Genomic DNA, 15,202 nt, shown 5'->3' on the forward strand with positions numbered 1-15,202 from the left:
CAATACCCTGTGACGACCTGATAGGCCAGGGCGTCACAATAGCACCTCCCTACTACGTGGGCTTAGGCAGCCATAAGTGGCCTGATTATTCAGGAGTTATAGCACCTTCCTACTATGTGGTCTCAGGCAGCCATAAGTGACCTGAGTATTCAGGAGGTGTAGCACCTTCCTACAAAAGTGGGCTCAGGAAGCCATGTGGCGTGAGCATTCAGGAAGTATAGCACCTTCCTACTACATGGACTCAGGCAGCCATAAGAGACCTGAGTATTCAGGAATTATAGCACCTTCCTACTATGTGGTCTCAGGCAGCCATAAGTGGCCTGAGTATTCAGGAATTATAGCACCTTCCTACTACGTGGACTCAGGCAGCCATAAGTGACCTGAGTATTCAGGAAGTTTAGAACCCTCCTACTACATGGGCTCAGGCAGCCATAAATGGCCGGAGTATTCAGGAATTATAGCAGCTTCTTACTACATGGGCTCAGGCAGCCATAAGTGGCCTAAGCATTCAAGGTTTATAGCACCTTCCTACTACATCCTTTTGGTGGAATTAGCTTCATCTCCTCCTCTAGTCTCTCTTCTAGTCAGGTGGCTAATTATTCTCCTTGCAACTCCCATCTGCTTTGTAGCATCCAAATACTACTTTCTAGCTCAGTTCAGTGCTTTCTCAGGCTACAAGATGCTAACTGTTCTAAAAAGCTAAGTTAAGACAAGCTACAATTTACAAATGCGTTTCTGTAAACAATGTGCCTACTATTCATTACTGCTTTCTCTGTGCTATTGCACACTACACTTCTGCAACTCCTGTGCTTAACTGTATCCCTGCTGCAAGATACCTGATTGCCAATTATTTTCTGCTATTCCTGTATATACCTGTTCTCCAGGTGCATATACTGCTTCTAGCTTCATCTACCCATCTGCCATCCTGCAAACCCTGTCGTCCTGCTCCTCACTGATCCACCTGCCGTCTGGCAAGTTGAGCTCTGCTGCATCATCGCCTCTGGTCCATGCTGCTCACCTAGAACTACAGCTTATAGAATTTGATTCACGTGAGTCCATAACAATATTCTTTGGCTATTAGTGTGCACAATACTCCCACTAAACATTCCGGGAAGCTCGTGGAAAAAAAGGGAAGACATCTCATACTATCATAAACTTCCTGTTGCAGCAAAACATGGGCAGAAAGCAGCACTTCCAAAAGGATTCTTACGCTTGATACCATGTCCAAATACGCATACAGTGGGGAATTAAAAGTCAAGGAAGGTAGAGGTGTGTAATTGGGATGTGGTTATGAAATGTTTTGCATGCAACATGAAACATAGTATAGAGAGAGGAAACAGAAATCTGATTGGTTCCTTTAGACCTCATGTCCATTTGTGCAATAAGTGTAATAAAGAAGCCTGACTGTATATATTGTGTAATAGTTTATGAGCGCACTACATTTTTCTGTACCACCCCCAACATTTGCGCAATGACCTCCTGCTGCAAACATGTGTCAGAAAATTCAATGGATCCTAAAGGCTGCAGGGTCCTAATAAGAATATTGTCCAATAGAATGTGAGCAGTGTAATCAAGGGTTTTACCAGGGTTGTGCATCTTGTGTCCTCATTGGGGGAAACGTCCTGAAACTATTCAGCTCATTGCCGCATTGTAATGTCGGATCATCGGGAACCAGAACCGAGAAAATGTCTGGAAATGCGGACACGGGTATGCGATGTCCAAAAAGGTACCAAATTTGTGGAGGGCTTTTACCAGAATGGGTGAACTAGCCAGATGCGACAAATCGGCGGTGCATCTGCTGATTAACCACTTAAATGCTGGTGTCAAAGCTTGACATCAGCATTAAAGTGGCACCATCCTGGTGCCAAGTCTGTCTCCCATCGCTCCCCCATCTGATGGGGTAACTAGCTGAAGTTCCTCAAGCGCAGATTCAAGCCTAAAAAGCGCAATAAAATTTAGGGGTGGTACAAAGAAAAATAAGAAAATAAATACAATAAAAAGAAATATATATATATATATATATATATATATATATATAGACAGAGGTGGAGAAATTTAGGTGGAAAAATAATAATAATACTAATAATAATAATAATAATAATAATTGTAGTAATAATAATAATAATAATAATTGTATATTTTTCTCTAATTTTTAAACATTGAAAAAATAAAAAAATATATACGATATATATATATATATATATATATATGTTTAGGTGTAAAAATAATAATAACTTAATAATTGACAAGAACAATATATATATATATATATATACAGTACATACAGATGAAAGCAGAAGATTCCCTATACAGACACATCTGCAGGTTTCCCCCTCTGCTCTCTATACAGACACATCTGCAGGTTTTTCCCTGCGCTCTCTATACAGACACATCTGCAGGTTTTGCCCTGCGCTCTCTATACAGACACATCTGCAGATAATTATTATTATATTATTATTATTATATGTCTATATAGAGAGCAGAGGGAAAAACCTGCAGATCTGTCTATATAGAGAGCGGAGGGAAAAAACCTGCAGATGTGTCTGTATAGAGAGCAGAGGGAAAAACCTGCAGATGTGTCTATATAGAGAGCGGAGGGAAAAACCTGCAGATGTGTCTGTATAGAGAACGGAGGGAAAAACCTGCAGATGTGTCTATATAGAGAGCGGAGGGAAAAACCTGCAGATGTGTCTTTATAGAGAGCGGAGGGAAAAACCTGTAGATGTGTCTATATAGAGAACGTAGGGAAAAACCTGCAGATATGTCTATATATAGAGTGGAGGGAAAAACCTGCTGATGTGTCTGTATAGAGAACGGAGGGAAAAACCTGCAGATGTGTCTGTATAGAGAACGGAGGGAAAAACCTGCAGCTATGTCTATATAGAGAGAGGAGGGAAAAACCTGCAGATGTGTGTGTATAGAGAACGGAGGGAAAAACCTGCAGATGTGTCTATATAGAGAGCGGAGGGAAAAACCTGCAGATGTGTCTGTATAGAGAACGGAGGGAAAAACCTGCAGCTATGTCTATATAGAGAGAGGAGGGAAAAACCTGCAGATGTGTGTGTATAGAGAACGGAGGGAAAAACCTGCAGATGTGTCTATATAGAGAGCGGAGGGAAAAACCTGCAGATGTGTCTTTATAGAGAACGGAGGGAAAAACCTGCAGATGTGTCTGTATAGAGAGCGGAGGGAAAAGCCTGCAGATGTCTCTGTATACAGAATGGAGGCAAACACCTGCAGGTTTTTTTCACTAGCTGACATCAAATCAGAATAAACCTTTCACGTTTTAGATCAATTAGGAAACAAAAAATGTCCCAGTCTTAAATGGGTTAATAGTAATTCTTTTGGCTTTATACTTCATTTATGATTTTCCATTGTTTCAAATAATAGAAGAAATAATCATGGAATTGCCCTTTAAACTGAGTGAATGCATTATATGGGCGGATCCCGAGTGTGACAGTTGCGTCTTACGTCGTCATCATCCCACGCCCTCACAGTGTACCATGTGACCTCACGGGCACCGCCCTCCTCTACTTCCGGGTCTGGCAGTGACGGGGCACTGTGCTGACGTCATCAGTGGCTGCCCTGCCGCTTCTCATTTGTGTCCTTCCGCTAGATTAGGGGAAAAAAAAGAAAATAATTCCGGGCCAAGGAGAAGATTCCCAGTGCGCGGCTTCTCTTCTGCCGTTTATTGCGGCGTCTTCATCTACTTCGTGTCGGGATTCCACTGTCGTTCCAGTCAGCGCGCTTTACGGGACGTCTTTCCATCGGCTTCAGCAGGATCCCTCCGCACAGCCGCGGTGCTGCGGCCCATCAGCCGCCATTTTGGGTGTCCCGGAGCCGAGGAAATAGCAGCAGCACCGGGCGGTGAGAGTGACAGCGACACGGGGGGGACTGAGGAGGGCTGTGAGCGCTGAGGAGGCTCCTGGTGGGGGGCTGGTGACACCGGCAGGGGGCGCTGTGGCCGGGAGGGCAGTGTGTGCTCAGTGACAGCTCTGGGGCAGGGGCAGAGGGTGAACCTGAGGTAACTGCCCCTCTGCCTGACCTCTCCTCCCTCTATATGACCCTTATGTCTGCTGTGGGACTACAACTCCCAGCACGTCCTATACTGTGACCACTGCTATATTCTCACCTCACGTCTCTGTAATTGTCATTCGTGTCATGTGACCGCGTCCCCCAATATTAGCCCCCTATATTAGCGCCCTATCCCCTCATATCTGTATTTCACCCCCAATCTCCTGCTGGGCGATTTTGCCATTTTTTTTTCCTTCCCGTCTTCCCATTATCCTTAACTTTACTATTTCCCGTCCCCACAGCCGTACGAGCGCTCGTATCTTGCGGGAACGGTTTGTATTTTGGAATGACGCCATTTATTTCACTATAAAATGTACCGAAAAAAACAGGAGGGCGAGAAAAATTCCAAATGTGATGAAATGGCGAAAACCCCCCACAATTCTGATATTATTTGTGGGGCGTTTGTAAATATCGGCCTTCACTGCGCCCTAAAAATGTCCCAGAGCTTTTTTAGATGCGTGTGTTATATATATATATATATATATATATATATATATATATATTACACACAGAGAGAGGGGCATTTGTTTTTTTACTTATTTTTAGCTTTTTTTTATTATTTGTGATCTCTATTTTACATTTTGTTAGCCCCCTGAGTAGATACAGGAGTAGGGGGAGTAATGTTATATATATTTATTTTCTTTTTATTTTTTTAGTCCCCTCACGGAAATATATGGAAGAAAGAGTCACTTTAATATTATTTTTAGCATTTTTTTTTTTTTTGCTTTTTCATTTTTTTTTGTAGTACCCACAGGGCCTATGTATTAGAATAGGGGATCATTTTACTTTTATGTATTTATTTCATTTTTTCCATTTTTTTTTTTTTTTTTGTTCCCTCAAAAGATACATATGGAATAGGGGGTCTAATGTGTGTGTGTGTGTGTATATGTGTGTGTGTGTATATATATATATATATATATATATATATATATATATATATATATATATATATATATATATATATATATATATATATATATATTATTTTTCTTCTTTTTAATCCCCTAAGGGAAATATATGGAAGGAGTCACTTTAATATTATCTTTATTTATTTTTACCTTTTTTTCATTTTTTTTTTTTTTTTTTTTTTTAGTCCCCACAGGGCCTATATAATAAAATAGGGGGTCATTTTAATTTTCTTTTTTTTTTTCATTTTTTTTAGTCCCTTCAGAAGATACATATGGAATAGAGGGTCTAATGTTTTTATGTTGTTTATTTTCTTTTTAATTTTTTTTTTAGTCCCCTTAGGGAAAGATATGGAATGAGTCACTTTAATAATAATCTTTAGCCTTTTTTTCCCTTTTCATTTTTTTAGTCCCCACAGGGACTATATATAGAATAGGGGTCCATTTTATTTTTTTTATATTTTACTATTTTTATTTGTTTTTAGCCTTTTTCTTTTTCCTTTTTATTTTTTTTTAGTTCCCACAGGGCCTATATAATAGAATAGGGGTTAATTTTAATTTTAGCTATTTTCTTTTTTTTTTCTCCATTATTTTAGTCCTCTCAGAAGATACATATGGAATAGGGTGTTTAGTTATTTTCTTTTTCTTAGTCCCCTTAGGGAAATATATGGAAGAAAGAGTCACTTTAATATTATTTTTAGCCTTTTTGTGTTGTCCCCCTTTTCATTTTGTTTAGTCCCCACAGGGACTATATATAGAATAGAACGTAATTTTAATTTTTTATATCTTATTATTTATTTTTAGCCTTTTTTTTTTTTTTTTCTTTTTCTCTTTCTCCATTATTTGAACCTGAGATAGATCGCAGTAGATGGGGGGAGGGTGAGTATCAGAATGACCCGGTGTCTGAGCGTCACAGGAGGACACTGATGGGAGATTTCGGCAGGCCATTGTCTGCCATGAAAACTCATCACAGCCTCACGATTTCCTGAAGCAGCGTGCTACCAGGATCATACCGCATAAATGCCGCTGTCAGAGATTAATAGTGGGATTTATGTGGTTAAAAGGACCCTGGCTTTAGATTCGATTGCAGCCGAGTATATTTGACAATGAAACCCTCCGAGAAAATATCATTTAGAGAGCCGGGGTCTGTAGAAAAAGAGGAGACTAATCGGGCGCCTCCCCCAGCTGGATTCTCCCATTGAGTGACAGGTCCCTCCCATGGGTCAGGTGCAGATGGCGGCTGAATAACCTGTCTCCTTTATATACCTGGATCGGTTATATGACATTCTATAGGTCAGGATGGGGTTAATTCGGGGCCACTAATTGCAGTCAGAGTTTGTATTTTCCAAAACATATTTTCGCCATCTTAAGTTTACAGCGGGTAATATGTACTTTTTTTTTCCCCTCCCCCATCCCCCCCCCCCCCAAAGGAAGCCGGTCATATTGAACATGCACTGTAATCTATTGAGGTACACTGTCTAGTTTTATGGGAGATCTCTGTGCTTCTGGAGTCCAGTGGGCGGTCCTACTCCTTGATTGACAACCTGCCGTGCAGTTGTTCATCATTAATAAGTCCCGCCTGCTGGACTACTGAGTAGTGTATTATTTATTTATTTTTTAATTATACATTTCCAGGAGGGATAATAGAGAAAAGGTAACAGTATTAACTTGTCAGGAGCGGGGGCTCAATCAGACCACCCCAGAATGTACAAGGATCTCATACTTTATCTGGTGCAAAAACAACGAAGCTTTGGCGGCAGCAGGAATTTAGGGAACTAGAGAAGTATAAAGGAGGAGGTTTGATGATTACATAGGGGAATTTGGTGGCTTATCTAGAAGGCTAGGTGTCATTCTGGGAACCTCGCCATTACTGATGATGATGGCCAGGAAGGTTGTCGGCAGGTTCAGAGGACGCAGAGGCGTCATGGGCGGCTCAGTACCTGGTGCTGAGGACTGACACCCCGGTCCGGTCCTTTCGGGGGTGGATAAATGGAGGTGTCATGTTGACTTCTGTCTTGCTCATTCTGACCAATCACAATTTAGTTTTCTGAGTCCTGTAAGTTTTTGTAAAAGTTTTGGGCACAGCGACTTTGCCGAATCGCTGCGTTTTTCTTTGGTGTGAGTGCACAAGTCGCCCCGATGGTGATTGTGTGCCAGGGTGCACCTTTTAAAGGGATACCCCAATCTTAGATGTTAAAGGGATTTCCCAGTTTCCGAGGAATGCAGTTTTTTTTTCCCCTCCCTAAGATAATAATAATAATTTATTCATTTATATAGCGCTATTAATTCCATAGCACTTTACAAACATTGGCAACACTGTCCCCATTGGGGCTCACAATCTAAGGTCCCTAACTGTATGTTTTTGGAGTGTGGGAGGAAACCGGAGACCCCGGAGGAAACCCACGCAAAAACGGGGAGAACATACAAACTCCTTGCAGAGGGTGTCCTTGGTGGGAATTGAACCTAGCACCCCAGCCACCGTGCAGTGCTAACCACTGAGCCACCGGGCCTCTCTCACCCTTTCCGGGTCCAGCACTCTTCGTTTGAAGAGGATGTATGTGTAATCTGACTACATAGACATTTATTGATTTTAGTGGATTGTCATTCTTCACGTGCAGCCGTACAATGCTCACTAGTATTAACCGCGCCATTTCCCTTTTGGCTTTTGTATCCCATGATATTGGCGGGGCAGGGTGTTTTTTTTTCTTTTTTGTTAATTCTAACTTTATTTTTTTTTTTTTTTGTGTCCCGCTCTGTGGGATACATCGAATGCATTTATTAGGTGTGAGCCGTCCTATGGATTAAGATTTTCAGCGTGTAGCAAATACAGGAATCTTAAGACCCAGAGTCGGAGTAATGTGCCCTGGAATGTCTCCAGTCCGGAGTGAGGACGGAGAGGCGGCCTGGTGGGGGATTTTGTGTGGAAATGAAGCTGTCTATTAATAAAGGGGTATTTGTAATTTTGTAAAGTCGTGGGGTACACCACCCGCTGCCCCTGAGAATGAAGCTGGGGTCAGCGTTTCTCTGCACAGTGGCGCCCCGGCCTCACACCGTGCAGGGAACTGCAGCAAGGTCCTGTGCAGAAATCAGCTGTGCACTGCAGGTCATTCATTTTCATGGACGGTTTCGGTCCCATAGTATGGTACATCCTAGCTATATAGAATCCGTTTATGAGATGGGAGTTTTTGGCGCTGCCTTAGAAAAGAATGGAGAGAGCTGCACTTTTACTTTTCTAAATGGGAAATCCAAAAGGGGCTCTGTGACATTGCTCACTCCAACATTGAAAGGCGAGTGGTGCCAATGACGTTGTGTCGGTACACACCTGCCAGGATGTGCGCACACCCAGTAAGTATTGTGCCGATGCAATGTCATTTGTCCCTTGTAATGCAGATTTGAACAGCCGCACAGGGTTGTGGGGGCGCCGGAGGGCCTCGCGGGGCTGTTGGGGTGCTGGCGGGTACGCGCAGGGCTGTGGGGGCGCCAGAGGGTACGCGCAGGGTTGTGGGGGCGCCGGCGGGCCTTGCAGGGCTGTTGGGTCGCCGGAGGGTGCGCGCAGGGTTGTGGGGTCGCCGGAGGGTGCGCGCAGGGTTGTGGGGTCGCCGGAGGGTGCGCGCAGGGTTGTGGGGTCGCCGGAGGGTGCGCGCAGGGTTGTGGGGTCGCCGGAGGGTGCGCGCAGGGTTGTGGGGTCGCCGGAGGGTGCGCGCAGGGTTGTGGGGTCGCCGGAGGGTGCGCGCAGGGTTGTGGGGTCGCCGGAGGGTGCGCGCAGGGTTGTGGGGTCGCCGGCGGGTGCGCGCAGGGCTGTGGGGGCGCCGGCGGGTGCGCGCAGGGCTGTGGGGTCGCCGGCGGGTGCGCGCAGGGCTGTGGGGTCGCCGGCGGGTGCGCGCAGGGCTGTGGGGTCGCCGGCGGGTGCGCGCAGGGCTGTGGGGTCGCCGGCGGGTGCGCGCAGGGCTGTGGGGTCGCCGGCGGGTGCGCGCAGGGCTGTGGGGTCGCCGGCGGGTGCGCGCAGGGTTGTGGGGGCGCCGGAGGTTGCGCGCAGGGTTGTGGGGGCGCCGGAGGGTACGCGCAGGGCTGTGTGGGCGCCGGAGGGTACGCGCAGGGCTGTGGGGGTGCCGGCGGGTACGCGCAGGGTTGTGGGGGTGCCGGCGGGTACGCGCAGGGTTGTGGCGGCACCGGCGTGTGCGCACAAGGCACTAGAAATTGATATATACTGAGTGACTTCACAGGGGAGGATGCATATTTACCGGAGATCTGTATAGTTTTGGGGAACTACTGGGATAATAGCTGGCGTGCATCATGGGCAGGGTCCTGGCATTGATTAAAGGGAGTGGTGTAGCAGCAGCAGGGCACTGATCTATGATTTTCAGCCAGGGAGTAGCTGACAGGTTAATTTGTTTTGTAATGTGAAGTTTCCCCGGCTCCGCCGCCCTCAGATCCAGCTCCCCGGCTGCTAATTACCCGATAGGACGAGGATAAGACGTCCTGTTACATCGGGTCACATTGGTCCGCCGGGATCTGCCGCACGGATCTCTGTAGACACCGCAGGGACAAGGTTATAAAGTCACATTCCAGGCAGCGGTCCATGGAGGGCAGGAACGCAGGGTCCGGTTAATGGTAACAGATTACTCCTCGGTTGATTAGTTTGGGGATTGGTAAACACCTCTCCTGAAAGCGTCTGAGGACCTTTTGTGCTGGGACGTGGGATTATAGAAGGGCGCATTGAATGGTAGTCAGGGGGTGGTGTTGCCCCCCTCCGGGCCTGTGCTGCGGGGGTAACGTAGTTTTCCACTTTTGGGTTTTACAGACAGAAAGCATTCTGATCATAAACCAATTAATTTGCAGATTTCGGACTTTTTACTTTATTTTTTATGCATTCAGAGACTTAAAAAACCCCTCACACAGATCTAATAGCTGCGACTATCTCATTCAGCCTAGATAATGACCTGGATCTGTAAGTAGTTAAATGTCCCCTAAGTTACTGCCACTAGAATATAGGGAACGGCGGAGATCGCTCTGTACACAAGGGGGCACCAGGAGTCCGGCTCACCCCAGAAAAAAAGTGATACCTTCTCATATGCAAATTAGCAGAGAAGTGTCCGCTGGGTGTGTCTAGATTTAATCCCGCCCTCTATCAGAGAAAGCAGCCGGGTCGATGAACGGGCTCCATATTTTTTTTTGCATTTGCCAAATGGTGGATTTTGCTTTCCTTTTCCATTCATTTGCATTCGCTGGGAAATGAGCAGCGTATTCATGTGCACTATTGATGCAACACGTTTGTCTGGTTACCATTTAAAGGGTTTGTCTTAAAAATATCCTTTTATTTCCTATTCATGGGATAGGGGGATAACTTTCTGATCACTGGGGGTCTGACAGCTGAGACCCCCCCCCAGTGATCCTGCGATTGAGGATCTGCACCCTCAAGAACGGGACTCTGCAGCCCTGTTCTAAGTAGCACTCAACCTCCGCCCTATTCATTGTCTATGGGACTAGTAAGCACAGCCTTCGTCTTTGCCCACCAGTCCCGTAGACAATGAAAGTATCAAAGGCAATGCATGCATACCTCTGCTCCATCCAGGATGAGCCTGCAGAGTTTTGTTCTTGAGGTTCCAGATCCTCAATTTTGGAATCTGAGGGTCCCAGTAATCTGACCCCCCCCCCCCCATTGCTTATCCAATGAATAGGTGGCAACTTGATTTTATTTGGGACTAATCCTTTAAGCCTCAACCCCACTGTGACTAATTTACGCTGCTGAAACCATGGCCACATGTTGCTGATGTGGAAGGGAGTGACACCAGATAACCCGTTTTAATTGTGAAATCTTTTAGCCCCCGGCCCCCACTTGTTGCTTTTGCTTTTCGGATGCAGCATGGAGTCCTGGTCCGTATATTGTACGGTAATTAGTTGCAAATCCTGGAAGCAGAATCTGCCAGCGACCTGTACAGATGCCGGATGTTATATAGGGGGAGTCACTATTTATACAGCCCTCCAGTGTGTCTTATACCCGTATATAACGTTCTGATCTGCTGTCGGCTCATTCCAGCCTATAATGTAGATTCTAAGGAGAGGTCGTCAGTATCAGATCGATACCTGGTTGTTTGATGCTAGTGCTGCTGCCGATGTCCACAGTGTAAGGAGCAGGGAGAGCGCCACACGATGTATAGTCGCCATTCTCTGTACTGCAGCTCCGCTCCTAATGCTTTCAATTGGGGCTGAACTGCAGTACCTGAGAACGGCCACTATACATCGTACGGCGCTGTGCTGTTCCAGGTCTCTGCTTACATCTGGCCACAGGGAAACACAACTGATCGTGGGGGGTTTGGATGTCGGACCCCCCACGATCCAATATTGATGACCACTCGCTGCAAATAAACTTTTTTAAGTTTTATTGATGCACCAGGATTAACTCGGGCCCTGATCATGGGGGTCCAAGACCCCTATCGATTGGCGGTCAGAAGTGGCATACCAACGTGTGATGGACGTAATTGGGTACTGCAGCTCAGCTCCTATTCACTGCAATGTGCTATGTCATCAATATCAAAGTCCTGGACAGCCCCTTTAAGCTTTTACTGAGTGCTTTTGATTTGCAGAGCCGTTGGGTCATCCTGCTTCGTAGACCTATAAACGGGGGTCCTCTGACCTCTGCACCTTCCGCCTCCCTATCTCCACAGTTCTGGGACATTGAGCCGATGCTGCCAGTAAATGATGGGTATATAAAGTGTACTACTGACTCATCCTCACGCTGTTGCCTCAATGGCAGTGCCCCCGCTATTCCTCAGGCGATACCGCGACGATATATACAGACCAGACAACTATCTGTATTACGTTACTGTCGCTGGAAGGAGCGCTCGGCCCCCGACGTCTCACGTTCCAGCAGATTCCATTTACGTCCGACTCTTGAAATACCGTCCTTACATTGCACACGTTTGTGCCCTGTTTCAAAACTTTTTTCAGCTTTCTAATAACTTTTTTTTGACAGCTCTGCTTGCAGTCAGTGAATGGAAAATAAATTAAAAGTCTGCTTGTTGCACCGTAGAACTGTGGGCACCACCCCTGTGCAGACTCTGAAGTTTGATGCCGCTCGATAAAACATTAGAACCCATTTTATTGCTTTTTTGGCATTGAATAACAGAGGATTGCACCTCACGTAACCTCCTTCATTCCTGAAGATAGCTGGCTGGTTGCTCCCGGAACTGGTTATTTCCTTCTTATGAATTCCTTACCGAACCTGATTGGGTAGAGATGGTAATAAGCTGTCCCCTTGCAAGGGCAGGTGCACTATCAGTAGAAAAAGCCACCATGTCGGCACCGTCTGACTTTGTTGCAGTTTTCATCTCTTATACTGAAAGAGGTGGAAATATGTGACGGATGTGGGTCCACAGCAGACCGGCGCCGCGAGGGGGCCCTGGCCCGCAGCGCAGACCGCGGCGCCGCGAGGGGGGTCCCTGGCCCGCGGCGCCGCGAGGGGGGTCCCTGGCCCGCGGCGCCGCGAGGGGGGGTCCCTGGCCCGCGGCGCCGCGAGGGGGGGTCCCTGGCCCGCGGCGCCGCGAGGGGGGGTCCCTGGCCCGCGGCGCCGCGAGGGGGGGTCCCTGGCCCGCGGCGCCGCGAGGGGGGGTCCCTGGCCCGCGGCGCCGCGAGGGGGGGTCCCTGGCCCGCGGCGCCGCGAGGGGGGGTCCCTGGCCCGCGGCGCCGCGAGGGGGGGTCCCTGGCCCGCGGCGCCGCGAGGGGGGGGTCCCTGGCCCGCGGCGCCGCGAGGGGGGGTCCCTGGCCCGCGGCGCCGCGAGGGGGGGTCCCTGGCCCGCGGCGCCGCGAGGGGGGGTCCCTGGCCCGCGGCGCCGCGAGGGGGGGGTCCCTGGCCCGCGGCGCCGCGAGGGGGGGGTCCCTGGCCCGCGGCGCCGCGAGGGGGGGGTCCCTGGCCCGCGGCGCCGCGAGGGGGGGGGTCCCTGGCCCGCGGCGCCGCGAGGGGGGGGTCCCTGGCCCGCGGCGCCGCGAGGGGGGGTCCCTGGCCCGCGGCGCCGCGAGGGGGGGGTCCCTGGCCCGCGGCGCCGCGAGGGGGGGGTCCCTGGCCCGCGGCGCCGCGAGGGGGGGTCCCTGGCCCGCGGCGCCGCGAGGGGGGGGTCCCTGGCCCGCGGCGCCGCGAGGGGGGGTCCCTGGCCCGCGGCGCCGCGAGGGGGGGGTCCCTGGCCCGCGGCGCCGCGAGGGGGGGTCCCTGGCCCGCGGCGCCGCGAGGGGGGGTCCCTGGCCCGCGGCGCCGCGAGGGGGGGTCCCTGGCCCGCGGCGCCGCGAGGGGGGGTCCCTGGCCCGCGGCGCCGCGAGGGGGGGTCCCTGGCCCGCGGCGCCGCGAGGGGGGGTCCCTGGCCCGCGGCGCCGCGAGGGGGGCGCTCACCCCATGTACTCCGGATTGGCATCTTAGCTGCTGGAGACGGATTACACTTTACAACAGGTGGACAAGTTACACAGAAGGGAGCCCCCTAGTGGTCGGCATATTTAAGGTTTTTTGTTTTTTTTTTCAGGGACAGGACAGCATGATTTTATATAAAGTGATCTGCAGATTGTCTGCACACCCCAGTGAAGCCTGTAGTGTTCATTGTAAGGGGCAGCGCGGCTCGGTTTGCTACCGAGCGATCGTGTTACAGCGCAGGCACCGAACTGAGGAGGAAAAGGGATTCAGACGGCGACTTAAAATATACATGACCGTCCATTGTGCAGCCGCAGCCTTCATTACAGGGCGGCCGAGAATGCCATGGACTCTGCCAGATCAGGTAACGAGAGTGACAATTTTAGAGGAGTCTTGCAAAGTCGTTTTTTTTTTTTTTTCTTCCCCATTTTGGGGACGATTTAAGCTTTGCCTTGTAAAGGAGCCCTTTTCTGGGTTGTCAGCCAACAAGTGATTGTGGTCACACTGTCAAGTCGTGTGACCAAAAAGCGTGGTCAGCACTGCACCCCTTTCCTATTTTTATTTTTCCTGTACAGCTGCGCCTCCCTGACCACACACCTGTGCAGAGAACTGCAGCCGGACCCATTCACTTGACACCAGTCAGAAATGTGCAGAAATGGGGGGTCAGAGCGCCCCTGTGCAGAAATGGGGGGGGCAGAGCGCCCCTGTGCAGAGGGAAAACTGTGAAGGGGACACCAGAATAAGTTTTTGGATCAGTGGGGGGGTTCTAGAAGTCAAATCCCCAGTAATTATTACTAGGAAGCTGCTGAGCTATCTGTATGTAGGGTCATCTGTAGCAGGTTGTGGGAGGTCCCCTTACCCATCATGGCGAGAACTGGGGAGCTAAGTGTTAGGATCGGTCATAAACCTGGACAACCCCTTTAAGTGACCATATGCCATCACTTACTTTGGGGGGGAGGGGGAATTCCAAGACAGAAATAGGCATATTCTTTTCAAAAATGGGGCATTAAAAATATCCAACAGTTATGTGTTTACAGCTCCCATATGGAGCTGAATGTCGCCATGGTTACAGACCAGAAACAGTCCTACGTGTGGTCTGACACTTGCTTCCTTGTCGGATGTAGACGGCAGCCGTCTTATTTTCTTGGTAGTGCACTGTCAACGTTGGTCCAGTCTGAGCGCTCTCCATGTTATACCTAAAAGAGGCTTCATCTCCCTGCAGCAATGCACGAGGATAAATGAAGTCCGGCCGACTATGGGATGGAGGGACTCTATGTAAGAGGATAGGGGTTGTCAGAACCAGACAACTATTTATTATGCGTTTCTAAATTTTGGGCAGACGTCTCCTCTGTATAGAAGATTTCGTGTCTCATTGGCGCCCCCTGCAGGGAAAATATGGTATTATATGGCTCTTTACATGCCCTTCTTTCAGTCCCTGGAGCATCCTGAGTGCTGGGACCTCCTTAAAAAAATGTCTATATGAGACACCCTCTTTAAGGCGTCTTTGTGATATTTCGGATGGTCAAAAGTGTGGGGAGAAAAAATGCTTGACTGGAAGAACAGAATATACCGGGCTTGTGCATAGGTTACTATGGTTGAGCAATGGTTGCATCTTAAAGGGCTTTACGGACCCGACATTGGAGACACCCCCCCCCCCCCCTATCACTGAGCTGTTGTAGGGTCCCAAAGAAATAGTCTGTCTTGGTTCTAAAAGGGTGGGGGGTTCTGAATTAGGCCATGTAAAGTGATTATTGACCTATTACTGAGAGTACCACTTTTTTTTTTTTTTTTTTTTTAGGGGTTTTCTATGTTTAGAAAAGTGGACCCCAAA

The 15,202-nt window shown here is 48.8% G+C and overlaps 1 protein-coding gene across 2 annotated transcripts in view; it reads left to right on the forward strand.

Moving 5' to 3' along the window:
* Positions 1-3,584: 3,584 nt before the first annotated feature.
* The window catches only part of AP1G1 (adaptor related protein complex 1 subunit gamma 1), a 133,589-nt gene continuing 121,971 nt past the window's right edge, over positions 3,585-15,202 (forward strand). For both annotated transcript variants that reach the window (XM_075326040.1, XM_075326041.1), the window contains exon 1: positions 3,585-3,867. The gene's annotated coding sequence lies outside the window, so the exon portion shown is untranslated. The remainder of the gene's footprint in view (positions 3,868-15,202) is intronic.

The sequence above is a fragment of the Anomaloglossus baeobatrachus genome, chromosome 10, assembly GCF_048569485.1.
Source record: "Anomaloglossus baeobatrachus isolate aAnoBae1 chromosome 10, aAnoBae1.hap1, whole genome shotgun sequence".
NCBI classification, from domain to species: domain Eukaryota; kingdom Metazoa; phylum Chordata; class Amphibia; order Anura; family Aromobatidae; genus Anomaloglossus; species Anomaloglossus baeobatrachus.